The 18,735-nt window shown below is 25.6% G+C and overlaps 1 protein-coding gene across 2 annotated transcripts in view; it reads right to left on the minus strand.

Annotated features, from left to right (window-relative positions):
* Positions 1-18,477, minus strand: part of LOC145269334 (uncharacterized) — a 28,713-nt gene extending 10,236 nt beyond the window's left edge. The window contains exon 1 of one of the 2 annotated variants that reach the window (XM_080125034.1): positions 18,302-18,477. The gene's annotated coding sequence lies outside the window, so the exon portion shown is untranslated. The remainder of the gene's footprint in view (positions 1-18,301) is intronic. The other variant, XM_080125033.1, reaches the window with a different exon arrangement.
* Positions 18,478-18,735: the final 258 nt, after the last annotated feature.

The raw sequence follows: 18,735 nt of genomic DNA on the forward strand, positions 1-18,735 counted from the left end.
TTTAATATTTAATTTTATGTTTAATTTTTATATTTAATTTTAATTTTTATATTTTATTTTTAATTTTATATTTAATGTTTATATTTGATTTTATATTTAATTTCATATTCTATTTTTATATTTTATTTTTATTTTTAATTTTATATTTAATTTTTATTTTAAATTTTATATTTAATTTTTATTTTCAATTTTTATATTTTATTTTTAATTTTATTTTTAATTTTTATATTTATTATTTATATTTTATTTATATTTAATTTTTATTTTTATATTTTATTTTTATTTTTATATTCAATTGTTATATTCAATTTTTATTTTTAATTTTTATATTTAATTTTATGTTCAATTTTTATATTTAATTTTAATTTTTATATTTTATTTTTAATTTTATATTTAATGTTTATATTTGATTTTATATTTAATTTTATATTCTATTTTTATATTTAATGTTTATATTTTATTTTTATATTTAATTCTATATTTTATTTTTATTTTTAATTTTATATTTAATTTTTATTTTCAATTTTTATATTTAATTTTTATTTTCAATTTTTATATTTTATTTGTATGTTTAATTTTATATTTAATTTTTATTTTTTATTTTTATATTTAATTTTAATTTTAAATTTTTATATTAAATTTTATATTTTATTTTAATTTTTAATTTTATTTTGTATATTTTATTTTTAATTTCATATTTAATGGTTATATTTGATTTTTATATTCAATTTAATATTCTATTTTTATATTTAATGTTTATATTTTATTTTTGTATATTTTATTTTGTATATTTTATTTTTAATTTTATTTTTAATTTTATTTTTTATATTTAATATTTATATTTTATTTATATTTTTATATTTTATTTTTATTTTTATATTTAATTGTTATATTCAATTTTTATTTTTAATTTTTATATTTTATTTTTATATCTTATTTTTATTTTAAATTTTTGTATTTAATTTTATATTTATATATTTTATATTTAATTTTCATTTTACATTTTATATTTAACTTTTATTTTCAATTTTTATTTAATTTTTATATTTTATTTTTATTTTTTATATGTAATTTTTATTTTTTACTTTTATATATTTTTTTCATTTTTATACTGATTTTTATATTTAATTTTTATTTTTAATTTTTCTATTAAATTTTATATTTAATTTTAATTTTATTTTTTATATTTTATTTTTAATTTTATATTTAATGTTTATATTTGATTTTTATATTCAATTTCATATTTCTATTTTTATATTTAATGTTTATATTTTATTTTTGTATATTTATTTTTAATTTTTATATTTAATTTTTATATTTTATTTATATTTAATTTTTAATTTTTATATTTAATTGTTATATTCAATTTTTATTTTTATTTTTATATTTTATTTTTATATCTTATTTTTATTTTAAATTTTTGTATTTACTTTTATATTTTTATATTTAATTTTTATTTTAAATTTTATATTTAATTTTTATTTTCAATTTTTATTTATTTTTTATAATTAATTTTTATTTTTTATATGTAATTTTTATGTTTTAGTTTTTCATATTTTTTCATTTTTATACTTATTTTTATATTTAATTTTTTTTTAAATTTTTATATTGAATTTTATATTTAATTTATTTTAATTTTTATTTTTATATATAATTTCATATTTAATTTTAATTTTTATATTTTATTTTTAATGTTTATATTTGATTTTTATTTTTAATTTTAATATTTCATTTTCATTTTAAATTTTATATTTATATAGTTTTATATTTAATTTGTATTTTCAATGTTTATATTTAATTTTTGTTTTCAATTTTTATATTAAATTTGTATTTTCAATTTTTATATTTAATCTTATTTTCAATTTTTATATTTTATTTTTATATTTAATTTTTAAAAAATTTTTATATTTAATTTTTATATTTAATTTTTATATTTAATTTTATTTTTAATTTTATTTTTTATATTTTATTTTTAATTTTTATTTAATGTCTATATTTGATTATTATATTTAATTTTTATTTTTATTTTAAATTTTTATATTAAACTTTAGATTTAATTTTATATTTTATTTTATACTTAATGGCTATATTTGATTTTTATATTTAATTTAATATTCGATTTTTATATTTAATGTTTATATTTGTTATATTAAATTCAATATTTAATTTTTATTTTTAATTTTTATATTTAATTTTTATATTAAATTTTTATTATTTATTTTTATTGTTAATTTTTATATTTAATTATTATTTTTAATTTTTATATTTAATTTTAATTTTTACTTTTTATATTTAATTGTTATATTCAATTTTTATTTTTTATTTTTATATTTAATTTTTATTTTTACTTTTTATATTTAATTGTTATATTCAATTTATTTAATTTTTATTTTTTATATTTAATTGTTATATTCAACTTTTATTTTTTATTTTTATATTTTATTTTTTTTTTAATTTTTGTATTTAATTTTATATTTATATTTTATATATTTAATTTTTATTTTCAATTTTTATATTTAATTTTTATTTTTACTTTTTATTTAATTTTTATATTTTATTTTTAATTTTTAATTTTTATTTTTTACTTTATATTGAATTTTTATATTTAATTTTATATTTAATTTGTATTAATTTTTATATTTAATTTTTAATTTTAATATCTAATTTTTAATTTTATATTTAATGTTTACATTTTATTTTTATATTTTTTATATTTAATTTTCATTTTTAATTTTTATATTTAAGTTTTATTTTTAATTTTTATATTTAATTTTCTATTTAATTTTTTTTTAAATTTTTTATTACATTATTATTTTTAATTTTTATATTTAATGTTTATTTTTAATTTTTATATTGTAATTTTCTATTTAATTTTTTTTTTAATTTTTATATTTTAATTTTTTATTACATTATTATTTTTAATTTTTATATTTAATGTTTATTTTTAATTTTTATATTGTAATTTTTTTATTATATCAATATTTTTAATTTTTGATATTTAATTTTTATTTTATTTTTATATTTTATTTTTATATTTAATTTTCATTTTTTATTTTTTATTTTATATTGAATTTTATATTGACTTTATATTTAATTTTATATTGAATTTTTATATTTTATTTTTATATTTAATTTTTATATATAATTTATTTTAAATTTTTATATTTAATGTTTTCATTTAATTTTATATTTAATTTTTATATTTAATGTTTATTTTTAATTTTTAATTTTTATATTTAATTTTATTTTTAATTGTAATTTTTTATTTTTATATTTTATTTTATATTTATATTTATTTTTTTTTACTTTTTAATTTTTATTTTTAATTATATAGTGAAATTTTGTATTATATTTTTATATTGACTTTTTAAATTTTATTTTTATATTTTATGTTTATATTTAATTTTTATATTTAATTTTATCTTAAATTCTTATATTTTAATTTTTATATTTAATTTTTATATTTTATTTTATATTTAATTTTTATTTGGAATTATATATTTAATTTTATTTTTTATTATATTTTATTTTTATATTTAATTTTTATGTTTTTTTTATATTTTCTTTTTATATTTAATTTTTTATATTTCCTATATATTAATTTGACTTTTCTTTTAATGAAAACCTTTGATTAACAAAACTCTTTGTCGTTTATGATTATATAAAATTTTCCCAGCTAATACAATCTTTCCCAAAAATCAAACTTTCAAACTTCTCAGCATATTCTAATGTTTATATTTTATTGGAACAAACTATGTATCAACAACTTGCAGCCAACAGAATGGCTTGTGTGATCCATGAGGATACAAAGCAGAAAAAACTCCAAATCTGCAACCGCTTAGATTGTTACATGCTCAGATTTTCAGGATTTCTTCATTTTTATGATGTCCATCTGTGGTGCAAGTTACAGCAAAATCTGAGTACATGGGTGTCAAAATGTTAAATTTCAGGATGATTTAACATGGAATTATCCTAAGGAAAATATTTTATTAAAAGTTTGAGGACTAAAGTGTTGCATGGAAAAAGCTAGTTTTGCATGATTTGTCCTATGAGCAGCGACTAGAGCAACTGGATCTTCCACCTCTGGGGTTTCGTTAAATAAGAGGGTATGCCATCCAAGTCTTCAAATATCTGCACGGGGAATACAACATGAAATTTTTAAGATGCGCATTCCTTGTGTTTGTATAAGCAGCAACATTGGAAAGGGGCAGTTGAGTCTGTCGAGCACACTTCTCCCAACATGTAATGAATGTATGGAACCACCTGCCAGAAGAAGTGGCATTTGTAGAGTCACACAATACCTTCAAAGCCAGACATGACAAACATATGTGCTTTGCTTGACTACAAATCTAAAGATGATGTGTATTAAGAGACTGTAATCTCGGGTGTACAGGCCTGTATATATATCATTGTATTGCATTGCATTGTAAAGTGAATCTTTAAAATAACCTTAGACCTTATGACTGCAAAGAATACACCTAGACAGTATAGAAAGATGTATGCAGAACAGGATACTTTGTTGGTTTAGTCACATTGGAAAAATTGGTGCTTGCGTTAAAAGAGATGAACCAGTTGTAATAGGATTAATTGGCAAGGAAAAACAAAGAAAGCGTAGGAGAAAATAATGATTTGACAGAAAAAAAATAAGCAAGTGATACTGTAGTTTAAGTATGATAAAAGTGAAGCATTTGTTTAAAAAGCCAATATCTAAAAGCTGTCCAGCACATGTCATGTAAAGCAGATGTTAAACCATGTACACATGTAAAACAGATGTTAAACCATGTACACATGTAAAACAGACGTTAAACCATGTATACATGTAAAACAGATGTTAAACCGTGTACACATGTAAAACAGACATTAAACCATGTACACATGTAAAACAGACATTAAACCATGTACACATGTAAAACAGACGTTAAACCAAGTGCACATGTAAAACAGACGTTAAACCATGTGCACATGTAAAACAGACGTTAAACCATGTGCACATGTAAGACAGACATTAAACCATGTGCACATGTAAAACAGACGTTAAACCATATACACATGTAAAACAGATGTTGAACCATGTACACATGTAAAACAGATGTTAAACCATGTACACATGTAAAACAGATGTTAAACCATGTACACATTTAAAACAGACATTAAACCATGTACACAGGCAAAACAGATGTTGAACCATGTACACATGTAAAACAGGCGCTAAACTATGTACACATGTAAAACAGACGTTAAACCATGTACACATGTAAAACAGACGTTAAACCATGTACACATGTAAAACAGACGTTAAACCATGTACACATGTAAAACAGATGTTAAACCATGTACACATGTAAAACAGACGTTGAACCATGTACACAGGCAAAACAGACGTTGAACCATGTACACATGTAAAACAGACGTTAAACCATGTACACATGTAAAACAGATGTTAAACCATGTACACATGTAAAACAGATGTTAAACCATGTACACATTTAAAACAGACATTAAACCATGTACACAGGCAAAACAGACGTTGAACCATGTACACATGTAAAACAGGCGCTAAACTATGTACACATGTAAAACAGACGTTAAACCATGTACACATGTAAAACAGATGTTAAACCATGTACACATGTAAAACAGACGTTAAACCATGTACACATGTAAAACAGACGTTAAACCATGTACACATGTAAAACAGATGTTAAACCATGTACACATGTAAAACAGACGTTGAACCATGTACACAGGCAAAACAGACGTTGAACCATGTACACAGGCAAAACAGACGTTAAACCATGTACACATGTAAAACGGGCAATAAACCATGTACACATGTAAAACAGATGTTAAACCATGTACACATGTAAAACAGACGTTAAACCATGTACACATGTAAAACAGATGTTAAACCATGTACACATGTAAAACAGACGTTGAACCATGTACACAGGCAAAACAGACGTTGAACCATGTACACATGTAAAACAGACATTAAACCATGTACACGTGTAAAACGGGCAATAAACCATGTACACATGAAAAACAGATGTTAAAGCAAACATGATAAAGGACTTAAAATGTATCCATTGACACTCAAATCTACAAGTTAATTTAATTCAATTTCTAACATTAATGATTACACTTTTGTCCTGGTGATCATCTTACACTCTTATGCTTGGATGGTCTACAGGCGTTGATAAATGGTAATTCCTTTGTGAAGAAATAAATAAATATATGACATGTTTGTTCCATGACAAATAAATTGTAAGATTTTTCTGTATTCTTTGTTTTTAAATAATTCTAAAGTTAAAATACAAAAAAAAAAACTCGGACAAACTCATCTAAAAACACTGCCAAACACATAAAATACATTTGTGTGAAATCTTAAAAAACTCAGCGCAGCTGTTTAGAAGTCAATAAGAAAGAAATAAACACACACACAAAGTTCCTTTTATATAATAGAAATGATAAAACATACAGAAAAGTCTTTAGAAGTACTCGTCACAGATAAAGATACCATATTCCAAAAATCACATAACTTGATCATATTTCAAAAATCACATAAATTGATCAAATTGTTCTTACTTAAAGAAAATCAAATTTTATGACAAGCAAAACGGAATTTGACCAGCCATCTATGATATAAATCTCACCTGTCTGTTAAAATGTATGTATGTATGTATGTTTTGCAAAAACTTTCGACATAGGTGACTGATTGTCACGAAATCAGTATCACTTTGAAACTGGACCTTTTGGATGACAAATATCGAAAAATTGACCAAAAACATTAACTGCTTCAACCTCACCTGGGCATTTTTCTACAGGAAGAGGTCGCTTTTTCACCGATATTTTCGAAAGTCATCCCCTCTTTTCAATTGTTTAGCCTTAATTTAAACCCACGTCACTTCCGGTTTGGCAATAGGTGCAACAGCTAATGTGTCACACTTTTTTTTCACTTTCTTTTCCTCCTTTGCGGTATGGTTTCAAGCCTGCATGCCTACTAACACTTTTTTTTCGCTCGCAATTTGCCCCTTTTTTTTTTTTGCTCAACTAACACCCTTACACACACCTCCACTTTCTTTTCTGCCTTCGCGTCACGGGTTCGAGACAGCCTACCTGCGACAACTTTCTTTTTTGCTCAACACACATCTACAATCACCCGGGCAATATTGAGCAGCCAGGCTAGTATTAAATAAGAGGGACACAACTCAATTTGAACTATCGAAATAAAAATCAATCATACAATCAGGATAGAATTTAGTATTAAAATCTCTAAATATTGTAAATTTTTCATTTTAAAACAAAATACTTTATCAAATTTATGTGATTTTTCAAACAACACCCATCTAGCTACAACCATTATCAACAATTTTCAATACTATCTGTTCCACATTCAATCGTTTTTTTCATAAAAAGTGCTCGTCTAAGCTTCAAACTTTAAGTAAAACACTCGTTTAGCTACAACCATTATCAACAATTTCTTCCTCTCCCTATTTGCTTAAATCTAAATGCAAATTCCATGAACGAAGATTACTTCCTACCTGAAGATTACTCGCCTGCCTGTAAAACTCTATTATTCTAGCCTGCTTTCCAGTTGATTACAACATGGTCATTTTCAAGTCCAATACAAACAAGTTCTTATTTAGCTATTCCTTTAAATAATCAAATTTTACCCAAATTCCCACCATTAACGATTACACTGCTGTCCTGGTGATCACCCACCACTCATTAACCCTTATCCATTAGTGACATATGCACCTTGATAAATGGTGACTTCCTTGTAAAAAAAAAATATGACATCATCATTTCATTGTGAGTACATGCATTATAAAGATTTTTTTTAATAAGTGTAATTCTAAATAAGCACCTAAAAATGTTACCAAAGGCAAGATAAGTTACTCTTGTATTTACCTAGGTAAGTGTTTTGTGTTTTAACTTTTTTGTATATAAAGTTAAAATGCAGAAAAAAAAGCAGACAAAATTAGTCAATAAAACTTGGCAGTTATTTGAGGAGCTAACCACTTCAATATAATCAATAAAAAACATCAAAATGAAAACAAGAAAACAAAATATTTATGTAGAATACAGAATGTTATGTTTTTAGATAAGATTTTCAAGGTGAATTCAATTTTTACAGTCTTTCATATATTAAATTGTTACGTGAAAATACAGTAGTTAAAAATTATCCCTCCCCTTCCATGTTAAGAATTGTTTTCTAAATAATAAAACAAACAAAAAATTGGGCTATCAATTTTTTGTTTGTTTGTTTTATTCATTAGTTCAATACAAAACTAGTGTGAATTCTGATAAGCTAGAAAAAATAGTCGACATTAGACAGTCACATGGAGTCTAGATAATCGTTCCAAAATCATAAATTAAACAAAACCACATCAATTGTGCAAAAATGTAATGTCTAACCAAACTGCATATCTTTATTACCAATACTTTCATATAACTTTCGATTTTTGAGCGATTATCTTAATTGCTTAATTTTAGTGATATTTGGGGAATACTTATGCAGGACATGGATCATGTTATTTAAGGTAGAATTTTCAAGTTAAATTCAATTTTTACAGTATCTTTTGTTCAAATATAGTTATATAGTTAGGTGAAAGTACAGAATAGTAAACAACTAACCTCATAATAAGAATGGTTTTCTAAATAATTAAACAAACGAACAAAAAAATTGGGTTATCAATTTTTGGAGGCATAATCACCAAATCATGGCATGAGTTTATTGTGCAAAAAAATTGTGTAGGCATTAAAACTGTTTTGCTTTTTTGTTTGCTGTTAAATATTTTTATATGAAGAATCTTTTTCAGTTAAAATCCATTGAGAAATACACATTTTGTATTGAGAAATTATTATCATCATCAGTGACCCAGCCATTTAATGGCATTGTCGACCATGGCTTTCCAATATCGGATTATTGTCAAATATTGAGCTGTTGCTCAATGTTTCACGATAACCCTGTCGAATCAATCAAGTTGCCCATCAAAGTGTGTCTTGGGTCGACCTTGCTTTTTCGATCTTGGCATTCTACATAGAATAATACTAGATGTTCTATGCATCTTTGCCGGTAAATATATCATAAGAACACCATTTGTCTTTTAATGATGGTTTCCATCAGCATACATTTTTTTTGCATCCAGATTTAATCCATATTTCCTCATTAGAAATGGGATTTTTCAAAACGACTCCTAACATTTATCTCACAAATCAAATTTCTGCTATATTAATGCATTTCTGCACTATTAATGCACTTCTGCTCTATTAATGCATTTCTGCATTTTGAGGCAGATAGTGCAGGTTTCACAAACATATAACAATACAGACCAAACATATGACTAAAGAATGCATTGTCCAGTCTTGAGGGTGATAGTATTTGAGCATAATATAGAGTTAAGTTGGATAAATGCTTGTTTACTCTGAGCTATATATATATATATATATAGTGATGATCATATTTATTGGCACGGTAAAATAAAAGTTAAATTTTGTCTAATAAATTCTAAAAATGGGATTAAATTAAAGAAAATAACAAAGTATATTATGTATTTTTAACTGGCCTTTCCGATGCAGCAATCGGATTTTAGAAAAAATAAATAACAAAGGAACAACAAACATAATTGCAAAAAACCCTTGTTCAAAATTATTGGCACGATTTATTTAATAATCAATTGTATAGCCTTTGGCCTTGATTACCTTCCTCAGTCGCTTTTCATAGTTTACAACCAAGTTGTTGCACTCTTCAGTAGTAATATTAGCCCACTCTTCCTGACAATAATCCTCCAATTGAATAAGATTCTTAGGCTTCCTTTGCATTACCCTCAATTTTAATGTTCTCCATAAATTTTCAATTGGATTAAGGTCTGGGCTTTGTGATGGCCACTCCAAAACATTAATATGATTATCCTCAAGCCATTTCTTAGTCAGTTTAGCCGAATGCTTTGGGTCATTATCTTGCATGAACCACCAACGACGACCAAGTGAGAGCTCTTTAGCAGAGTTTTTCAGGTTTTCATCCAATATTTAACATAATCTTCCTTTTTTATGCTACCTGTGACCTTAACAAGTCGCCCTGGTCCAGAGGCAGCAAAGGATCCCCAAAACATCAAACTGCCTCCACCGTGCTTCACTGTGGGTATGGTGTTCTTAGGCAGGAAAGCTTCGCCAGATTTTCTGTAAATATAAGACACTTTATTATGGCCAAATAACTCTATTTTCGTTTCGTCAGTCCATAGAACACGTTTCCAGAATGCAACATCTTTACCAATATGACGTTTTGCAAAGGCTAGCCTTGCTTTCAGGTGCATAGGCTTCAATAAGGGAGTCTTTCTCGGACGACATGCTTTTAAACCAGCTCTCTTCAAAACTCTACCAACTGTATGTCGAGATACATTCACTCCAGAGGTGCTCTGTTCATCAACAATCTCCCCAACAGAGATCCTTGGGTTTTGTTTTACTTGTCGAACAATTTTCCGTTCATCTCTTGGGGAAAGAATCCTTTTTCTCCCTCTACCCTCTAAACTCATAACGTGGCCTTGCGATTTGAACTTGTTTATTATGGCTCTAACAGTGGATTTGGGAAGGTTTAGCTTCTTTGAAATCTTATCATAGCCCTCCCCATTGGTATGGCATGCTACAACAAGCTTCCTGACGTCTTCGCTGTGTTCCTTAGTTTTAACCATGGCGATTGAAAATTATAATTTAGTCACTTATAATAGTTTAAATAAATCGCTATCTAAAAATTATCTGAAAAAAATTATTCACTGAATTAGCGTTAAACAAGCATAATATGGCTATAAAAAAGTTCAGAAAGCACGTGAACCGGAAATTGATTGATATTATACTGATACTAAAAGAAAAACAAAGCCGTGCCAAAAATTTTGAACAAGGGTTTTTTGCAATTATGTTTGTTGTTCCTTTGTTATTTATTTTTTCTAAAATCCGATTGCTGCATCGGAAAGGCCAGTTAAAAATACATAATATACTTTGTTATTTTCTTTAATTTAATCCCTTTTTTAGAATTTATTAGACAAAATTTAACTTTTATTTTACCGTGCCAATAAATATGATCATCACTGTATATATATATATATATATATATATATATATATATATATATATATATATCTTATATCTTATATCACACCATGATCATCCTGTAACTGTAATCCATGATCCAAGATACCTGGATGTATCCACTTGAGTAACTGATGCAGCTCAAATTGTTCAATCACACGTTGGTATGATTCTTTGCCATTATTATCACCATACTAAAAGTCTTCTTTGCATTCCGGTTCAAATCAAGTTTTTCTACTATTTCTAGAGATCGTCTTTAGATGTTGCAAGAAAAGCATGTAATCTACACAACGTAAATTACATAGTTGATGTCCACCGATATACGATGCAGCTATGCAGATGGCAGAGGATGTTCTCACTGTACAAAGAAAATAAGTCAGGCAATATTATGCACGTTTGTCTTACTCCTCTTTGAATCTTTGCCCAACCATTTAGCTTATGCAGTTAAATGAGCAGCAAACAAAAAAATAAACGAATAAAATAAACGAAAGTTCAACTAGAATTCGTCACTGTCAACTTTCTCACTCAACTTCCAGCATGCGTTCTCCCCATCAACTCTCTTTTACCAGGCATTTTATTAAAAAACTGACTCCATTCCATTTGTATGTGTGCAGTGGGCGATGAGATCTCGTGCGATTCCACAAAACTACACCTTATAAAGCCACGGCTGCCATCTTTAATCTCTCTCTCTCTCTCTCTCAGATCCCACCTGAAGGTAAGTCGTATAGCCACATAATGCACATGCACGTGGACGCTTTCTTCTTTGCTTATTACATTCAACCCTACTGCAGCTGTTTGTCCCCAGTAAAAATTGAGAAATACTTTCAATATGTAAAAAATAATAAGTAATCCAAAATGGCCGTCTCTTATAACTTTATATAACACATATTTAAAGTGTTTCTTAATACAAAAGGTGTATTCTCAATAGATTTTAACTTGAAAAGGTTCCTTATATAATAAATTAAAAACAAATTTCTAATGCCTACAAAGAATTTTTTCTTGCAATAAACTCAGACGAGACTTTCTAAATAATAAAAGAAACGAACAATCCCATAAGATGTACAGCAATAACTGAATTTTCAAGTCTGCAACAATTTTAAATTCTGTACAAAAAAAGTCTGAAAACTTATTTAAGATGCCTCATGCATCATAGAAATTTTTCTTTATATTCATTTTTTAATTTCTTTGTTTTTTGTTTTTTTGTTGCCTGTTTTTTTTTCATTTCTTGGCTTATTTGCTAAAATATTGTTTATTTTTTTTAAATGGTGTTTATTTGCTAAATACACAAAATTTTAGATGCCTTTTTTCTCTCACAATAAACTCACGCCATGAATTAGATAATTTGCCTTTTTATTTGTTTGCTTATTTTAAAAAAATACAATTTGAAAAAAAAATCATTTCATTTTGCATCCAACAGCTCCGATTTAATAAACAATAAAAGCCAACGCTATTATTTGAGTATGATCCATTTTCTGCATGACATACGTACTCGTTACAAAACAAAGATATCATATTCCCAAAATCACTAAATTGATCAAGTAGTTTTATTTAAAAGAAAATCAAAAATTTACGATTTTTAGCGAGTTCACTACTAAACTGAATTAAACATAAGACTGATTTGTGACCTTGACACTTCGATTGTTGTTGTCTCCCTGTTTTATTTCATTGGATTTAATCATTGCTGACGAAAACTGGATGATTTGTTCAGTCATAAAATTTTATTTAAATAAAAAAAATGGTGGAAAACTGATAGAGGGACATAGTTTTGTCATAATTTTTTTCCAACTACTTTTGAATTGTATTTAAAGCATAAAGTTTATTTCCAAAAGGAAAAAATATTTGTGCACATAAAAAAAGTAAAGATATGAAAAACAATATATATAAATTTTTAAATTATGGTATTTTTTACAACTTAACCCAGGGTAGTATTTTTCAACGGTGACATTTGGAAACTGACGAATTCACCTAAATTTTGAAGTTAAATAAATTCATTGTAAAAATCCTTTGAAAGATAAATATTAGTTTTCTGTGTACTTCAAAGATAATTAGTAAAGTCCCAAGATATTAAATAAAAAAACAGTTTGTTTGTACAAAAGAAATGGCTTGATTAGCCCCCAAAAGCGAGAGATTCTAGCTTTGCTAAAGTATAAACAAACAAAGTCACGTAAGTGATGATTATACAGAAAGTCAAAAGATTTTCTGAAAATGATGTCAGATCGTTAGAGGGAGGAAGTGCTGGTTTTCTTTCTTTTTCAAGCCATGCATCTGTAAATTCCTATCGTGAATGTTTGTATAATTTTTACCATTCTTTTAATTTAATTATTCTACTGTGTTCCTGTTTCAAAATTTTAAAAAATTTTCTTATTTTTAAAGATTAAATAAAAATTGTTACACCGAAAGTTTCACAATCATTCAAGCAAAGAAAATATTAGAATCTGACATATTAAAATTATGCAACTTTGCAATTATATTTTTTTGTATGAAAATATTAAATAAACAATGATAATATCAGTAGTTCGAGAAATTAATTTTTCTTCAAATATCAAATTCATTAATACTGATTTAAAATTCATTTCTTTTCATTGTTACAATTTATGATGCATTATTTTCATAAAAAAGCAAAAATAAATTCATTTTTTTTTACTACTGAAAACCAGAATTTAGTAAAGGTGATTTTTGTTTGAACAAAACAATATTTTTTTTTTAAGATTCCAATTAAAATAATGGATTCATTATATTACGTGATCATTATTTGATAAATTCTAAAAATTTCATAAAAATTGGTTAATTTTCTGATTTTTGGTGAATTTTTAAGTAAAGGGGGGAGTCAAAATGTGTGCAAGATGAGTGCTCGGAAAAATCAAGCTACTGAAAGTGGATATGGTTGATTATGGAACAGAACAGAGTCACGGAGTCAAGATATGAAAAACAATATCATATATCTTTTTTTTTTAAATCATGGTATTTTTATGACCTAACCCAGGTAAACACCCCCAATCTCTCCATGTTAAGAACGGCTTTCAAGGTTAGGGGGTCTTTATTTCAAAAGCTTTTCTTAACATAGGTGTCGTGTGTTTATACTACGCTGAGGTAAGTCATAAAAAATACCAAAATTACTTTAGTGTTAACACCTCTTGCGTTATCATGAAACAAAAAAAAATGACTTTTAAACAACAAAAAAACGCTTTTTGTACGACTAAAAATGATGTACGACTAATTGCCACTGCTGCTGATTAAAGCAACTTTGGTGTAAGCAATCAACTGGGTCCATTACCATAAAATATCGTAAAACAATCTTGGAATAAACAATAATAACGAATTTACTCAGAAGTTTTGAGAGGTTATTTAAGTCCATACCTAAAAAGATATTTACTAAAGAAAACTCCTGTTTTTATAAAATATTCCCACTTACACGAGCGATCTACTAGGTGTATCAAAAATTTGGGGGAATTTTTGATACACCTAACACAAAACTGCGAATAAAATATAAAAAAAATCATAATTTCTCTTTGTAAAGTGGGTTGTTTATTTTCTTTATGGAATATATTTCTTTGAAGTTGTTTAAAAAATAATATGTCTATTATTTTTTATTTTTTAAAAATCAATGTTTACAAAGTGACTGTGCGTGTTCATGCAGCCATTTTGTTTACGTAATGAAATCAAGTGAATTTTACGAGTTAAATTTTTTTCAATTTTTGAACTTTAAAACTCCATCAAAATTTTTCTGTTGGTCCAATTATTAAGATATTTTCAGGTTCAATGTGAAATTTTATGTTCTTTCCAATAAACCGAATATAATATTCTAGACAAACGTTTCTTTTTTAAATTAACCCTGCCCCATTTTGAAATGTCTATTAAAATGAAAATAATTTTATCACCTCAAATTTATATATCACAAATTGAAGAGTTCTCAACTTGAAGAAAAGGCTGCATTTGTTTCCCTTTATTCCAGTTATGAAACATCTCATGTCGCAGTATTTTTTAATACTAGTTTTAAAAAGTATTTTATTAAAAAGGACATTGCATATAAAATATAAATATGAATACATTTTTACCAATAAATAATTGAAGTACCCATTGAATAGTACTTTTTATAGGTAAGTGATTTTTTTGAATTTATATATATTTTTATATTCGAAGTTAAAATTTCTTGATTTTCTTTAAATCCTTTTTAAAGGAAACCGATTTAAAAAAAATAAATATTACATAATTTGCTATTAAACCTGTTATTTATTAAAATTTGGTCTTTGCCCCTTTAATTGAAATAAGATTAGGGTTTAAATTACATTTTTAAGTAGTTATAAGCTTCGAAAGATAGGAGGTAGAATTATTCAAGTTTTTATCATGCATTTTTAATGGCGATTTCTGACACTGCTAGCGATCTACTGAGTCTGTCAGTGCAAAAAATGTTATTAAAATAAGCAATAAAACTTTATTAAGTCACAATTATTTTGGGCAAATTTTTAAAGACTGGGATCTTTTTCGACCCAGTGTGCCATTTTTAAAATTTTTTTAATCTTTGTAAAATAATGAAATAAACAAGTTTATTTCTTTATTATTGCAATAAAAATAAAACGAATTTAGTCAGTCACAACTTTCAGCTGAGAGTGTGTTTATTTTTTCAAATTAAATTTTACAAGTGAACTTTTTGAAAATTTGAATTTTGTAGCACAATAGCAACGTAACACTAGAAAATCTTTTTTAAAAGTAGAATAAATCCGTGAAGACTGAAGAAGCAATGTTTCCAATCTCATGTGCTGCTTTTAGAAGAACTAGTTTTCCCCACATTTAAAACATCTGTGTCTAACTTCTCGCGTGGGGAGACAAGTAAATAACTATTATTTAAAAAAAAAAATGTTTTTGTTTTTATTTTAAATAAATACATATATGTATATGGTTTCGTTTTTCGTGTTTTAGCTCCATGACTCCATTCCGTTCCATAATTGACCATATCCACTTCCAGTAGCTTGATTTTTTGGAGCATTGATCTTGGATATTACCCAAAATTTTTATACATTTTGAGCATCGGCTATTCAATATTCATTTTGTACGTACCTTAAAATAAAAACTTACTTGATTACATGATTTTTGGAATATTTCATCTTCATTCCGTGACTGGTACGTACATCATACAGATTTTTCTGCATTTTCTTTATTTTTAATTGACGCCATGTGCCAATTTGAATAAACCCCTCACTAGGTGTATCAGAATTTTTGGCCAAGTCGCCATAACAAACATTTGCTTGAATAGACACCTATACGTCTATCAGATTTTAATAATATGAAAATGTAATTTAAACCCGTAAATTTTATTCTAATAAAACGAGCAAAGACCAAATTTTAATATCATAAAAGCTTTAATAGAGAAATAAACAATTTTATTTATTTTTTCCTTGGATTTCTTCACTTAACATTTCACGGAATGTCGAACAAATAACACGAGTTGAATCTTATGATATTTATTTAACTGGCAAAACATCACTTACCTGTTCCCTATGACTAAGATATGCTTTCTTCCTGTATGAGAATTTATTCATATTTATGTATTATAATCCATGTATTTTTTAAATGGAAGGATTTTTCAACCACATGTCACGATACATCGTACCGACATCGTCCATTAAAGAAACCGGATGTTAAGATTCTCCCTTTGTTATATCTACGGAAGCCTATAAGTGTAAAAACACACTAATTCAGAAACGTTAGTAATCTCGATATGGGATTATATTCCTTCAAATTTTCCACTTTTAAAGGTTTTCGGGGGCGCTGAAAACGGAAATAACCATTTATATATACGGCAAATGAAACTCGTAGTTTCCAAGATAAGAAATTTTAGTGGTCAGAAAGTGGGGGTCACTTTTCTATAATAATGTAACGTCAAATGCGAACCCACTTTGTGGCCACATTGGGGGTGGGCAATGAACACAATTTGGCCGTAATTCTTTAAAGACAAGTAAATAAGTCTGAGGTATGCAAAAACTATATAAATAAAACGTAACACTAAACAGTTGTGTAGTCGTGACAGAAGTCAATATATAATGAATGAAAATACCGATAAAATTTGTAATAATTGCAAAAAGAAACCAGAGACTGAAATTCTTAACCCAGAACGTGGACATGGGTTAGCGACAGTGTCGACCAGTTTAAAAGAATCCTTATGGATTTTCTGTTCGACTTATAAATACCAAAGGGAGATAACAGTTATCTCCCTTTAAAAGGACGATAAGTTAACTTATCGCCCCCTTTTTTTTTTTTTACTTGTGGCGTTTTTATGCTACCATACGTGAAAACGTATCTTTTATTTTTGGATTTACACGGATTACAGATTAACGAGCATAGTAAATGTATTTTTTTTTTTAATATCTCAAAGAAATACCTGAATTTTTTATTTATTATACTATAAATCTGCATTATTCGGTATCGTCTTTTTTTTATATCGAAAAAAAGGAAAGCAGGAATTAAATATAAAAATATACACTGACCGAAAAATATTGACTGGAAAATTCTAAACAAAAAATAAGCTTCCACTTAAAAAAAAAACAAAAAAAACAACGTGGTTATCGAAAAAAAAAAAAAAGGATTTACACTTTGGACTTTACAGGTAAATTTGCACATAACTTCTTTTTTTTTTGTTTTAAATTTGATTATTTTATTTATTGATGTTTTATCTTCAATTTGTGATATATAAAACTTCCGCACAAAAATTAATTATTAAAATTCTCATAGACATTTCAAAATGGGGGGGCATTTATAAAACAACGTTTGTCTAAAATATTATATTCAGTTTATTGGAAAGAGCATAAAATTTCACATTCACCCTGAAAAAACCGTAAAAATTGAACCAATAGAAAAATTTGGATAGATTTTTAAATTTTAAAAATTGAAAAATATTCAGCTCGAAATCAATTGATTTCGTTACGTAAAAAAATGGCTGCCTGAACAGTGAACACACGCACGCACTTTGTAAACACTGTTTTTTAAAAAATGAAAAATAATATTTCTATTATTTTTTAAACAACTTAAATAGTTTATTTCGGAAGTATATTCTATAAATGAAAATAAATAACCCACTTTAGAAAGAGAAATTACGAGTTTTCTATATTTTATTCGCAGTTTTCTGTTAGGGGTGTCAACAATTCCCCCAAAATTCTGATACACCTAACCCCTTACCCCCACCCAAAAAAGAAGGAAAGCACTTCTCGTGGATTATACTTACTTTGAATTTCCGTTTTTTATATTTTTCTTTTTTGTTTTTAAATCAAGTTTCTTTAAAAGAAAAGAGGAAGAAAAATTAAATAAATCAAATAAACGAAATCTGTTATTAACTTTAAATTTTTTTCAGACTTGTAAAATGAAATTCTTTGTGAATTGAAGAGATTCGCGCTCGAAAACAAGGGGAGATAACCCAACGATTCTATTTAAACAAACATTATAGAGTATAAAAATGTTTATTAATTAGAGTTATATTATAGAAATTAAAAAGTCAAATAACAATGTGTGTTTATGTATTTATGTAATGTATTTATTCTCCAAAATAAATAATTCATTTCCCAAGCTCTCAACTCATAAAAAGCTAATCTTGAATCTTAACTTAACTCTTTATTTATGAAGATCAAAAAGGCAAACGACGCGGTGACTAAATGATTTTCG

The sequence above is a fragment of the Euprymna scolopes genome, chromosome 45 (assembly GCF_053919585.1).
Source record: "Euprymna scolopes isolate OS-2025 chromosome 45, ASM5391958v1, whole genome shotgun sequence".
NCBI classification, from domain to species: domain Eukaryota; kingdom Metazoa; phylum Mollusca; class Cephalopoda; order Sepiida; family Sepiolidae; genus Euprymna; species Euprymna scolopes.